Genomic DNA, 14,819 nt, shown 5'->3' on the forward strand with positions numbered 1-14,819 from the left:
GAGGAATTTATCACCCATGTATTATATGACTTGGATGATTCTTCCACCTGATAACAACGTGGAAGGATGAGAAGTGAGGATGGATGAAAAATCTTTGAATCTTATGAACAAAAACCGAATAACGTATGTTGAGTAAAGAAGTTAGTGAACAAGACAATATTTATATATTCTTTTTGGTCAACTCTTTACAAAGTGCTCTTATCAAGAAGTAAAGATCCCCCTTTTGTTCTCTATCTCTTCCTATTTGTAAGGGATATCCCCAAGAAACCCTAAAAAGTATAACATAAGGAATATCCAAAGGAATATTCCTTATGTCTATTTTTAAACCTATCCTATCATTACTTCTTTACTCCATTTGCTCGTCCTTAGCAATAATCCTTCTGAAGACGACTACTCGCTATTATGCCGTGGTCGACCCCGTCCTCAATCCAGTTTATCTGCAGTTATCAAGACATTATAAGATGATTTAATATAATAATTAGTCATCATGACCTTATTGTTCTTGGCACGGCAAAGGGTTGACTAAAAATGCAATATGTAATTAAGTTCATTCCTTTCTGCATTTTATAATATGATTATTATGCAAGTGAGAAAGGGAAGCTCATCAATAGTATTAAAAAGAAATGATAGACATCAGTCACACGTGGAAGGAATTTTCTCAACAAAACAATTTGGTAGTGATATTACTCGGTTATTGATCTTATATTTGTCAATCAAGTACACTAATAAATATGGTTGTCAAATAAATAAATTTAATATGAGAGATCTTCATTCATTCTAGAACTGTATTATTTTTCTTGTAAACATTTCTGGAAAAGAAAGGAGGATCGCTAGACCCAAAAACCCACCAATTTAGACAAGCGAACATTCAACATCAATATTAGAATCCAAGTATTGTGCCATTAACAGATTTCTGATATAAATAACAGTGCAAAATAAGTCTCAAAAAAGCCAATAACACGAAAATAATACCAAGACAGAATTTAAACACGACCACAGTTGTTTAACAACACGCCTCAAATCAGGTGTCATAACATTACAAGCATTTAATAAGAGTAAATGGCCTCAACTAGATAACAACATCTGTCCGAAATGAACGTACATAAGCAAAAATAGATAAGTAGTAAAGGGGACTCCATCTGTTGCGAATCGGATCAAATAAGGCAGTTCACTACGAAGTCTCTGATAAGTAAACCTACTCAATTGTATGGTACCACTAGTACATGCCTCAGAACCTACGCACAAAATATGCATAAGTGTAGCATGGGTACAAAATCACGATACTTAATAAGTATCAAGTCTATCCTCGAAGAAGTAGTGGCGAGAGGTCAATAGTGATACTTACTAAAGCCCCAATAAACATCTGAAGCATAAACAATACACGGAATAAAACATGATATCGGCAATCAAGTCCACCAGTAGTAATACAGTAAAGCTAGTATTTAGGCATGCTTTCCAATTAAGAGATGGAACATAATATCAGTTATCTCAAATATTCATAATCATGATATGAGTCAAGCATCAAGCATAAATGTCATTGGCTTCTTTCCAGGCATGCCCCATGACCCCTTGGCCGCGCTCCATGGCGACCTAGCAAACCTCACAATGCCTAGCTCCATGGTCGGCCCGTGGTATTGGCTGCGCCAAGTGACAAGCACGCATGCGCCTCTGTCGCCCCACCGATGCCTCTCGCCAGCGCCCAAGGGCTGGCCAATGACAACAGCGCCGCGCGCCCTGACAATGCCGCGCGCGCAGATCCTGATGTCTCGCCAGTGCCCAGCTGCAGGCCCATTCTAGCAGCGCCTCGCGCATAGACCCTGATGCCAAGCACCAGCGCCCAGCCTCAGGCCAGCATATCAAGTGTCGCGCGCGCCCACAGCAACGCGCGCGCAGACCCTGACCCGCAAGACAAAGTTGCTGCCATCGGACTTAGTTCTACCTTATAATAATCTAAGTCCTTTTCATTGTAATCATAGGCTAGTTTACTTCATTTCTATTTCAGTGTGCTTCTACAGCTTTATTAGGACTAGTCATGTAATGCTGGTTTATTTTTTTTAAGCATTATTAAGGGGGACCAAACAATCAAACATTTTCAAGCAAGCATTTTCTAGTGTCTCTCCCTCTCGACACCGCATCATTGTAATCATCATTTTCAGTCATCAATAAAATCATCATCATCATCATTCAAAACCCAATTCTCTCTCAGCTTCCGCAATAGCTCACGACATTGGTTTTCCCACACGGCACTGACAATCTAGCCTAACGTGCGGAGGGGACCTCATTGGCGGACAACAACCGCACTGACATCGGTTGCTTAGCCTTACGTTGCCCTTCCAGAGAACATCAGGAAGGCGTCGCGTAACAGTTGGTATCAGAGCCTAGGCTCGACATCAGATGAGGGAACACATTTGCCATCATCACCATTTCTGACCATGGTGAATCATAGGGAGCGTTTAGCATCCCTAGAAGAGACGGTTGACCGATTACGACCCATCGTGGATACGGTGCCTGATCAAAACAACAACCTAGGAAAAAGGTTGGACGACCTGGACAGCCGAATGCGGCTGGCGGAAAATGACATTGCAAACATCAGTCGTGACTCTGACGAGGACCAACAAACGGCAGCCATTGAAACTGCCAATATTCATGCCAAATTTGAGGACCTCCAACAGGAGCGTGCCGACGATTTAGCCCATCAGCAACAAGAGGCAGACAGACTAACTGTCATGCAACAAACCATAGACGACTTGATAGACAAGCTCAATGTTGTCAATGCTGCCTTACAGAGCCTACTTGGAGGAGGCGACAACCACATCAGGGGTGCAGCAAACCTCACCCCCATTCCACAAAAGCTTAAGATACCGGAGCCAAAGCCATACGACGGATCCCGGGATGCTAAAGAAGTGGAAAACTTCATCTTCGACATTGAACAATACTTCGATGTCGTGGGCCATTTGGAGGAATCCAAAAAGGTAGCGACTGCTGCCATGTATCTTTAGGGCGATGCCAAAATTTGGTGGCGGGTCAAATACGAAGCCATCAAGGCCGGTGAAGATACTCTCCAGACATGGGATGAATTAAAGGTAGCCATACACCTGCAGTTCTTCCCCGTAAATGTGGAATACAATGCAAGGAGAAAGCTACGGGAACTCCGCCACACCAGATCAGTGCGGGAGTACGTGCGTGAATTCTCCGCACTCATGCTAAACATACGCGACATGGGGTACAAAGAAAAACTCTTCGCATTCATAGAAGGTTTGAAATCTCATGCCCGTATGGAACTACAAAGACAACGGGTAGACACCCTGCCCAAGGCCATTCAAGTTGCAGAATGCCTTGGCGATTATCATTTGGGAACTCAGAACGACAGGCCCCAGCCGTCTGTCCGAGGGGGATTTAACGGGAACCATCCCAGCAATGGTGGCCCAAGCAAAAGTGGGGGAGATCGGAGTGCATCCAAAACTAAGACTCCTCCCTCCAACAGCAACAGTGCTGCATCCATCAACAACAATCAGGGGAGAAAGCCTCCCTCAGAATGCCGTCATTGCGGCGGGGCACATTGGAACAATGAATGCCCAAACATCAAGGTCAATGCTCATCAGACTGTCAAGGATGAGGCAGATGCATCAGACATATCAGAAGACGACCAGGTAGGCGCCTTCAATGCAATTGTTGGCTCTATCCCACATGCCTTAGCGGGGACCAGTGCATGTCCTCCTAAGAAAACATCAGTCCCGATCACCAAGAAAGGGAAAGAAAAGATGGATGAGAGACCTCCTAAACAAGCGAGGAACCTAATGTTCGTCGAATTGAAAGTGAACGGCAAGTCCCTTCACGCATTGATAGACACGGGTGCCACCCACAACTACTTGTCATCAATGCAAGTAGAGCGCCTAGGTCTTGTTGTACAAAAGAGCAAAGGCCGTGTCAAGGCTATCAACTCACCACCCCAGAAATTGGGTGGAACAACTACAAATGTCCCAGTGAAACTTGGCCCCTACAAAGGAAGCATCGACCTGCGCATCGCAATCATAGATGACTTCGACATTATAGTGGGTTTGGAGTTCATGAGGCAAACCTACACCATACCGGTACCATATGCCAATATGCTCCTGATGATGGGAGAAAAAGGGGCCAAGCCCTGTACCATACCATGTTTTCCCATAAAGATGGCCGCTGAAAACATCTCGGCCATGCAGTTGGAGAAGGTAGTCGACAGACATGAACCCCTAGTTCCAGCTACCCTTCGAAGCAACAATCAGCCATCATGTCATCGGCCTCTAAAGACTGGTGATGCTCCTCAGCGTGTGAAGACTTGTCAACCATGCCACAAAGACAAGTCGGATCACTCATCACAGACGGGACCCTCGCAGCCATTACATGTCCCTCAGAGACCATGGGAAAGTATTTCCCTCAAATTCATCACGGGATTGCCCCAAGTCGGTAATCTTGCATCCATCATGGTTGTCATAGATCAGTTCTCAAACCATGCAACTTTTATAGTAGCCCCACAAAACGCATCAGCAGAAGATACAGCTCGACTCTTCTTCTCGCATATCGTCAAACATTGGGGCCTGCCCAAAGACATTGTTAGTAGGCGCGACTCACGCTTCACTAGCAACTTTTGGACCCATCTCTTCACGTGCTTTGGGTCAACATTGAGTCACAACTCCGACATCCATCCACCATCGGATGGCCAAACAGACCGGTTCGATGACATACTGGAGGAATATCTCCGGAACTTTGCAACCGGATCACAGAAGCATTGGGTGAAGCTCCTGGATGCTGCTCAACTGTGTTTCAATTCTCAAAAGAGCCATCATACAAACAAGAGCCCTTTTGAAATTGTTACCGGACAACAACCGCTTCTCCCGCAAACGGTGAATGCATCAACCATGCCGAAATCTCCTCGAGCTGCCAACTTCTCGAGCGAATGGGAGCGCAACATGGGGATAGTGCAGAGCTATCTCGTCAAAGCCCAAGAGCGGGCAAAAAGGTTCACCGAACAAAAGCTTTGCTTTGCCCAACATCAACCAGGGGACAAAGTAATGCTATGCATCCCAAAGCGGTACTTGTTTGCAGAAAGGACCCATGACCCTCGCCTGCAACAAAAATACATCGGGCCCCTGCCCATTGAAAAACGCATTGGGAAGTCCACATACCAGGTAAAAACTCCATCCTGGTGGAAGATCCATCCAGTCTTCCATGTCAGCCGCATGGAATCATTGCGTCGCTACAATAGCAAGCTCACAGAACACAGGGGCACAGACCTCCCATCCAACAACCATCAGAATCATCATCATCATAAGGCTCCAAGGACAGCGCCAACTCAGGTGGGGGAGAATGTCATGGGCTGCTTTCCAGACATGCCCCATGACCCCTTGGTCGCGCCCCATGGAGGCCTAGCAAGCCTCACAATGCCTAGAACCATGGTCGGCCCCGTGGTCTTGGCTGCTCCAAGTGACAAGCGCACATGCGCCTCTGTCGCCCCACCGATGCCTCTCGCCAGTGCCTAAGGGCTGGCCAATGACAACAGCGTCGCGTGCCCTAACAATGCCGCGCGCGCAGATCCTAATGCCTCGCCAGCGCCCAGCTGCAGGCCCATTCCAGCAGCGCCTCGCGCACAGACCCTGATGTCAAGCACCAGCGCCCAGTCTCAGGCCAGCACATCAAGTGTCGCGCGCGCCCACAGCAACGCGCGTGCAGACCCTGACCCGCAAGACAAAGTTGCTGCCATCGGACTTAGTTCTACCTTGTAATAATCTAAGTCCTTTTCATTGTAATCATAGGCTAGTTTACATCATTTCTATTTCAGTGTGCTTCTACAGCTTTATTAGGACTAGTCATGTAATGTTGGTTTATTTTTTTTAAGCATTATTAAGGGGGACCAAACAATCAAACATTTTCAAGCAAGCATTTTCTGGTGTCTCTCCCCCTCGACACCGCATCATTGTAATCATCATTTTCAGTCATCAATAAAATCATCATCATCATTCAAAACCCAATTCTCTCTCAGCTTCCGCAATTGCTCACGACATTGGTTTTCCCGCACGGCACTACCAATCTAGTCTAGCGTGCGGAGGGGACCTCATTGGCAGACAGCAACCGCACTGACATCGGTTGCTTAGCCTTACGTTGCCCTTCCAGAGAACATCAGGAAGGCGTCGCGTAATAGTATATATGTAAGAGCCATTGCACTAGTCGAGGCTACCAATGCATGCTCACAATTAAATATCAAATATCACCGCATAATCTCATATATCTGACACTGGTCAAGTGTCCAAACTAGTATCAGTCTAAGCATGTGCACCCAGAAGCATTGGGTGAAGCTCTTGGATGCTGCTCAACTGTGTTTCAATTCTCAAAAGAGCCATCATACAAACAAAAGCCCTTTTGAAATTGTTATCGGACAACAACCTTTTCTCCCACAAATGGTGAATGCAGCAACCATGCCGAAATCTCCTCGAGCTGCCAACTTCTCGAGCGAATGGGAGCGCAACATGGGGATAGTGCGGAGCTATCTCGTCAAAGCCCAAGAGCGGGCAAAAAGATTCACCAAACAAAATTTTTGTTTTGCCCAACATCAAACAGGGGACAAAGTAATGTTATACATCCCAAAGCGGTACTTGTTTGCAGAGAGGACCCATGACCCTCGCCTGCAACAAAAATACATTGGGCCCCTGCCCATTGAAAAACGCATTGGGAAGTCCACATACCAGGTAAAAACTCCATCCTGGTGGAAGATCCATCCAGTCTTCCATGTCAGCCGCATGGAATCATTGCGTCGCTACAATAGCAAGCTCACAGAACAGAGGGGCACAGACCTCCCATCCAACAACCATCAGAATCATCATCATCATCATCATAAGGCTCCGAGGACTGCGCCAACTCAGGTGGGGGAGAATGTCATGGGCTGCTTTCCAGACACGCCCCATGACCCCTTGGTCACACCCCATGGCGGCCTAGCAAGCCTCACAATGCCTAGCGCCATGGTCGGCCCCGTGGTCTTGGATGCGCCAAGTGACAAGCGCGCATGTGCCTCTGTCGCCCCACCGATGCCTCTCGCCAGCGCCCAAGGGCTGGCCAATGACAACAGCGCCGCGCGCCCTGACAATGTCGCGCGTGCAGATCCTGATGCCTCGCCAACGCCTAGCTACAGGCCCATTCCAGTAGTGCCTCGCGCCCATACCCTGATGCCAAGTACCAGCGCCCAGCCTCAAGACAACACAGCAAGTGTCGCGTGCGCCCACAGCAACGCGGGCGCAGACCCTGACCCGCAAGACAAAGTTGCTGCCATCGAACTTAGTTCTACATTGTAATAAACTAAGTCCTTTTCATTGTAATTATAGGCTAGTTTACATCATTTTCATTCAGTGTGCTTCTACAGCTTTATTAGGACTAGTCATGTAATGTTGGTTTATTTTTTTTTAAGCATTATTAAGGGGGACCAAACAATCAAACATTTTCAAGCAAGCAATTTTCTGTACTGGCGTCTCTCCCCCTCGACACCGCATCTTTTGTAATCAGCATTTCAGTCATCAATAAAATCATCATCATCGTTTAAAACCCAATTCTCTCTTAGCTTCCGCAATTGCTCGTGACATTGGTTTTCCCGCACGGCACTGACAATCTAGTCTAGCATGCGGAGGGGATCTCATTGGCGGACAGCAACCGCACTGACATCGGTTGCTTAGCCTTACGTTGCCCTTCCAAAGAACATCAGGAAGGCGTTGCGTAACAATATATATGTAAGAGCCATTGCACTAGTCGAGGCTACCAATGCATGCTCACAATTAAATATCAAATATCACCGCATAATCTCATATATCTGACACTGGTCAAGTGTCCAAAGTAGTATCAGTCTAAGCATGTGCACCCATGGGCCCAAAGTAACATGGGTAATCACCTGACTCCGGAAAGACGGATCCATATCCAAGCGTTGATAATATTACATCAATGATAAAAAATACAAACATATACTGTATATTCACACATATTATCATTGCAAGTACCTTAGAATTAGGCTGGCTCACAATAATATAATGTATATATTTAGGGAAGAAAACTAAATTGTTGATGGAATGGCTAAAAGTAGTTTATCCAAGATAACAGAGTTAGGAAGACATATAAAAAGTCCAAGAAACCCATCCATCTCCGACGTGATGATTCTATCACGTGGATTCCTTCAATAAAAGGTTAAAATTCTCGTAATTAATCATGACATTTATAGATGTTAAAACTCATCCATTAAAATTTATAGAAATCTTATGTCATCTCTCACTTGGTCAATCACAGTTGAGCTAGCAAAGGCACTTTAATAGCAACTATTAAATTAACATTTCAAGCTCAGACTTAATCACGCAACGTAAAGATAAGGTTATTGCATTTGGTCCTAAGAGGTTGTTGCCAGTCTTATTTCTCCTCTTTGAATAGGTAACTCATTCTGATCAATAAATTAAATAAACTAACAAAAGAAGACTTGAATGGATTTTTATAAAGAAGATTCTCTCAATTGTTTTAGCAGCATTGTTTTTAATAAAATTGATGAACTTCCCTTTCTCATTCTCATAATTAATCATATTATAAAATGCAGAAGGAGTGAACTTACATATTGGAAGTCAACCCTTTGCCGTGCTAAGAACAAGAAGGTCATTATGACTTTGTCGTCACCCACCCAACCAACCCCCCAAACCCAAAAAACAAATTCTTAAGTTATTTCTATAAGTTGGGTGAACATCTAAAGAATTAAATAGTAAGTTATTTCTATAAGTTGGGTGATCATAAAAGAATTGACTTTAGGATTGAGATATAGTTAAATAGAGGCAGTGCGACATAAATAATAAAAATTTATATAATAGATATCAGCTTGCTTGAGATTGAGGTAAAACTAAAATTGTTATAATCATATCGAATCATCATAAAAAGAAATCATATAGAATAATGTGTGGCGCGAGGGATTTTAATTCCGTTGTTCAGAAAATATAAAACTATATATATTAGTAATTTTTATGGGAATTGTGTGATGTCAAGCAACGACGAAAAAGAGGGAGAAAGTATTTGCAAGTTTCATGTTAAATGTAATTAGCAAATACTTGCTGCTACAAATTAGTAAGGTCAAATCAGTCAAATCCATATATTCTTACATTAATGATGAATAAAAAAAATTGAGACAAGAAAATTGTATGGGTCGAAATCTGACCAAAGAAGAATCTGCGTAAAGAGGGATGGCAGAGTCACTTGAGCCGAAGTCGTATTCATACAACGCTATAGCGACAAACACCTTGGCCACGGCTAATATTGTGTATTCAGAATGTTTGTACGGCGAATCAGATGTCACGGCATTTCAGAGGGTCAGTCTGTAATACAGTTAAATGACTTAGGTACACTGGCTAATGACCGTTGTATAAATGAGAATACTTAGTATATAGGCGAGAGAATGTTCGGGGGGGGTGAGGGGTGAGGGGAATTCAGACGAATCACAGGCCTTCACTAACAGGGGATAGGAGCAGGAGAACCCATCTCGATGACGAGAGAAAGGTCAGAACTTTGTTATTCATCTTCTATAGCCATCGTTATGGAATAAATAAAGATATACCCCGTGATCATTAATGGTGATTCTTTCCTTCTTCTTTATTTTTCATTATGGATTAACGATGTCGAGAATGAGGGTAAGCTCATTATATACATTAGATTTTTTCCATTATCTTAATGAGTTCATGAGCTTAATCTTACTCAACTCTTCTTACTTATCATTCATTAATCTAGAGTTAATTATCTTTGGCTAGGATTTACCCCTTATCCATTCTTTAAAATTGGTTAACTAAAAAGGGCTTTACACTTTTTGGTCAAACAATTTGGCACCGTTTGTGGGGATTTTCTAGCCAAAGCCTTAGTTCCCTCTAGATCCAAACATGGTCTTAGCTCTATCTCCCATTCGGTGAAGTTTCAGCCCTTCATTACGAATGTCGACTTGCGAAACAGGTCGGTAAACCCCCGGAACCGCCAAACCAACCAAGGATAAATCCTTACGCGAAATCGGAGTTACACCTAGTTTACCCACGAAAATTGCATTGCGCCACAGCAGCAGCCCTGATGCACTGTGAACATGAGCCATCATAGGGGACTACAACTACACATACCAAATGCGCCCATAATCTCGTTTCCAAGTTAGTACACAACGCCTCTTACATCCTGTGCATATCGCCTTCCCTCCTACTATATGAGACGATGTTTGTTGTGTATTTTACTAACTAAAATACTCCTCGTCTGTATGTTTGTGGTATGACTTACATTTCTGCCATCTTTGCCCGCCCTGGAGCTCGAACTCTAGACCCTAATGGGGGAAGTGGATCGTCCACCCACAAAATGCCAAAGCTCAACCAGTGACGAGGCGGAGGGTATAGGTGAAGCCAATATTAGGCCGGAAACTAGTATCAGAATACAGAATAAGGCAAGACGCCTTGTGGCGCAATCACTAGTTCATTGCTGAACGAAGGAACTCCCAGGTCGAAAGAGCGCAGCGGTCGAGGGGAACGTGTCCAATCCCCATCATTCATCAGTTAAACAGCCGACCAAGGTAACAGATTATTCCATGTACTTCTAACCCGCTATTCCTTCTTAAAAAAGGGATAAGTAGAACAGAGAACAGTGACGTCCTCCCAAACAAACAAATGAAGGCTAGCCAACATACATGCCCTAATTCCTCCTTATGGCGAACGACAAATCGATAAAACCCTCCATACTATACCATATTACGAATAACAGACGAATGGCTCAGAATAAGCCGACATCATTAAGAAACAATCTCCATAGCTTGGGACTGAGTGGTGAGCCCGTGGAATGTATAATCTCCCCAATATAGGCAGAGTATGAACACAAAAGCTTGCCTGTATGCTCGCCATGGCGATGCTACGGCAATTCAGCCGACTAAACACTACGAGTCACGTCCGAACTTTGTTCAAATTAATCGAGCCCCAAGGTGCCCAGAAGCCCAAGCAATAAGTTCATCGCCCGTCCCGTCAACAGTCTTTCCAGGCCGAGCAATGAAGGGACTAGATAGACTAGGACTCACCCCGATGCATGCATAAATGATGCAGAAACGAGTAACATTCTCCAATAAAAACAAAGCAGCATGCGACATTCTTACCACTCCACCGAGCTCACACATCGCCAAGCGAAAGTAAAATTCGACCTCGTTTGAATCAACAATCCAAATATCAACCTCTCTCGAACTCATAACGGGTTACAACTCGACCTCGCTCAAAGTTACACCCTTACGGCCCCCGGCCATCGCCAAACAAAAGTAAAATTTGACCTCGTTCGAATCAACAAGCCAAAGTTCGACCTCGCTCGAACTCATAACGGGTTACAACTCAACTTCACTCAAATTTACACCCTTACGGCCCCCGACCATTGCCAAACGAAAGTAAAATTCGACCTCGTTCAAATCAACAAGCCAAAGTTTTACCTCGCTCGAACTCATAATGGGTTACAACTCGACATCGCTTGAATTTACACCCTTACGGTCGTCGTCCATCGCCGAGAGAAAGTAAAATTCAACCTCGTTCGAATCAACAAGCCAAAGTTCGACCTCACTCGAGCTCATAATGGGTTATAACTCAACCTTGCCTGACTTTATACCCTTACGGCCCCCAGCCATCGCCAGAAAATTCAACTTTCATTCAAACTAATAAAGTTCGACCTCGCTCGAACTAACAAAGTAATGTTGGACCTCACTCGAACTAACAAAGTAAGGTTCAACCCCGTTTGAACTAAAGAGATGAGATCAGACCTCGCTCAAATCAGCGAGCTAAATTTGACCTCATTTGAATTCCCAACTAAAAATCAGGGACTCATCACGTGAAAATCTGAAGGTCTTTGTCGAAAAATGAATGAGAAAGAAAATATGAGATATGCAACCAAAGGCAAACCAACTATCTTAGTTAGAAGATATACATACACGGTAGCATCTTAAAAAGGCCGAAAGCGGGCCCTCGTAAAAATAAAAACAAACAACAACAAAAGAAACAAAAAAGAGCTAAGTACAAAAAGCTACAAAAACTTCACTTAGCCTAATCTCCACCACCGTCCTCGTCAGTGTTGTCATTATCAGAAGAGAGCCCATCTTCAATCTCAGCACCCCCACCGGCCTTCGGTGTCGTCGGGTCATAACCATAGGCAAGACGAGCCTCGCGTGCCTTAACCCGAGTATCTTAAGCGGCCTCAGGAACACTCCTTGCCGCCCACAAACCCTTATATATATATATATATATATATATATATATATATATATATATATATCGTTGCGGCGTGCAGCCCGATCCATATCTCATACAAATGGCGGGGGACAACAATAAAGGCAGATTCCTGAGAGCGAGCATGAGCCAACAGTTGCGCCTTCTCGACCTCGAGAGCCATAACTTGGTCTCCCTAGTTCGAGGCATCCAGCTCGAGCTCACCGATTCGCTCCTCAAGCCTTGTCTCCCTCAGTGTGGTCGTCGCCCTCTTGGCTTCCGGCCCAGACCTGAGGACGTGGATATTGTCTTCCAGCACCGCAGCCTTTGCCAAAGCCTCCACTCGAGCTCTTTTGTCCCTCTCCAACTCGGCCACCTTCCTTTCTAGCTCAGCCACCTTCTCCGCCCACTCTGCATTTAGATTGGAAACTCTAGTGTCATTCTGCTCAAGCTCGATTTGCAAGGATAACACCTTCGCCAGAAGATCCTCGCATTCCGCCAAAACCCCTTTGCTCACCTCGAGCTCCTCGTCTTTGGCCTTAAGCAACTCCTCGAGCTTGCTACATCTACAGATAGACTGCACTAGATCCTTGTCCTTCATCTCCAACTCTTTATTGAAGGACTGACTATTAATTCCTGCCCTAAGCTGCACGTGCATCTCACAGCACCTATTGCAATACCGGTGATACTTCGTGACCATTTTTCAAAAATACATCGGCTCGCATATCAACCCGTCGAGCACTATCGATCTCCAGCATGTAAGTCTGATGAGGAAAAAAGGAGGAATCAACGAAAGAAAATGGCACAAAACAAAGAAAATAGCAAAAGGAAACTCACTCTCAAGGCCATCCCAGCCACACTGTGTGACAAACTGGAATCACTGATCTCTCGAAGAGATCTGCTTTCAGCGGCGGAGCACATAAGGTCAAATTGGGGCACCAAGTCCACCGTGTCCTCCAACATGTTAAAATCCGGTAGAATTTCGAGCGCATGGGAAGGGCTTTCAACCCTCACATCGACCCTGGTTAAACCTTCATCGAACATCCTCATGTCCTCATGATCGATATCAGAATCAGATTCACAATTATCTACCACTATGCTCTTCAACCTCTCATTAGCCGAAGAGGGGGTGCAGGCCTATCGAGACGTCGATGGACCTCTCGAAACATTTGCAGCAGCCTCCGAACTCTATCCCCTTACCACGACAGCTTCTTCCACGCCCGAAATGGTATCTCCTCCACACCCAGGCTGGCATCACCGCCGAAATAGGGTCGTCCTTCGAGGGCATTTAAATCAAAGATGCCCTATCTGACATTAACCCCCGCCTCTTTGACGGGGCCTCTTCGCCACCACCATGAGAAAGTTCGTCCATCGAACGGACTGTGGGGATCGGAGTGTCTGACTAAAGAGTAGCCTCCGAATGAACAGGTTCGGACGCGGACGCCGTCCGCGGAACAGCCAAACTTTGGACGCCCTCATCCACAGCTACCCTTAGTATGGTCCGGGCAAAAGAAGTCGGCTGATGGAAAGAAAGGACAGGAGCCCTTGCCCTTCTCACTCCTCTCCAACCTGCCAATGAGAGAAATTCGACAAAACAAAGATATAAGGTAAAGAAAAACACGGAGCAAAGAACAAAGCAACTAAGGCCGAAACAGGCCCCAATGGAAGGTTTGTGTCCAAACCTTTTGTGGAAAGGCGTCCCATTCGTGAATCCCCATCATGTGGGGCAGAATCGAGCTTACCCACTCGCGAATATTAGCAACTTGCGAAGGAGGTACTCTCTCACCTGCAAAAACAAAAAACACTCGGCGAAATCACTAAAGGGAGACGACCAACAACCATTTTCAAAATAAATAATAAATATATAATAAAAGGAAATGAAGACCTACGGACGAAATTCCCCGCCTCAAGAAACCCTGCAGGGTTCGATACCATGTGCTATGTTCGGACATAGAAGAAGTTCTTCCAAAAGCAGCGATTGGCCTTGTCATCCGTCTTCACAACCAAACGTTTGGTTCCTCGGTGACGAAGGTGAATCATCGCGCCCTTATAAAAATGGGGGCCAAAGAGGTGAAGCATATGTTGTAGAGAAATTCCCTGATCGGCCAGCTCGGTATGCTTGATAAGCATAAGGAAGATCTTGTATACGTACAGTGAGAGTTGAGTCGGACCTACCTCATAGAAGCGGCAGAAGTCCACCGCCAAGGAATAAAGGGGAAGCGTGTATCCAATGACAAATGGATATGCGTAAAACGCGTAGTAGCTCGGGCGGTGTATATGCACTATGTCACGACCCGCCGGAACCAGTTTAATGTGATCAAGGATTCTCCATTTGGTTTTGAATTATGTGAGCGCCGTGACATCCATCGTAGAAATAACAGGCTCAAACTCATCCTCGGCAGGGCTCTCAAAGTCGGTCCTTGCCTTCCTTGGGCGAGGAACCACCTCATCCATAGTTGGAAACTTCTCATCTTCCGCTGTAACTACATCTTCTTCATATGAAGGAATATCAATTTCCGACGCAAGGGAACCAGAAACTCTCTCTGGGTCAGAGGATGCACTAGCCATCTTTTCTTCGATTGCGAA

Source organism: Nicotiana tabacum, chromosome 21, assembly GCF_000715075.1.
Source record: "Nicotiana tabacum cultivar K326 chromosome 21, ASM71507v2, whole genome shotgun sequence".
Lineage (NCBI taxonomy): Eukaryota > Viridiplantae > Streptophyta > Magnoliopsida > Solanales > Solanaceae > Nicotiana > Nicotiana tabacum.